Source organism: Haliaeetus leucocephalus, unplaced genomic scaffold (genome assembly GCF_000737465.1).
Source record: "Haliaeetus leucocephalus isolate CR32 unplaced genomic scaffold, Haliaeetus_leucocephalus-4.0 Scaffold1000, whole genome shotgun sequence".
NCBI classification, from domain to species: Eukaryota; Metazoa; Chordata; class Aves; order Accipitriformes; family Accipitridae; genus Haliaeetus; species Haliaeetus leucocephalus.
Genome location: NW_010973436.1, coordinates 2,976,607 through 2,976,822, shown reverse-complemented (window position 1 = coordinate 2,976,822; position 216 = coordinate 2,976,607).

The window sequence follows — 216 nt, the reverse complement described above, 5'->3', positions numbered from 1 at the left end:
CCTGGCAGTTACGCAAAAAGCGCCGAGGCAGGGCCGGCCCCCAGCGCCCGCCGCGCACATGGCCCCGCTTTGACAGCGGCTCTACGCAAAGCGCGCAGACGCCGGGGAGGGAAGAATGCCCATCTTACGCAAGGCGGGGGGGCGGCGGCTTACGCCAGTGGCGGAGGGCGGGTGCGGGGGGCCCATTGTACCCCCCGGGCGGGAGGGGGACACCGC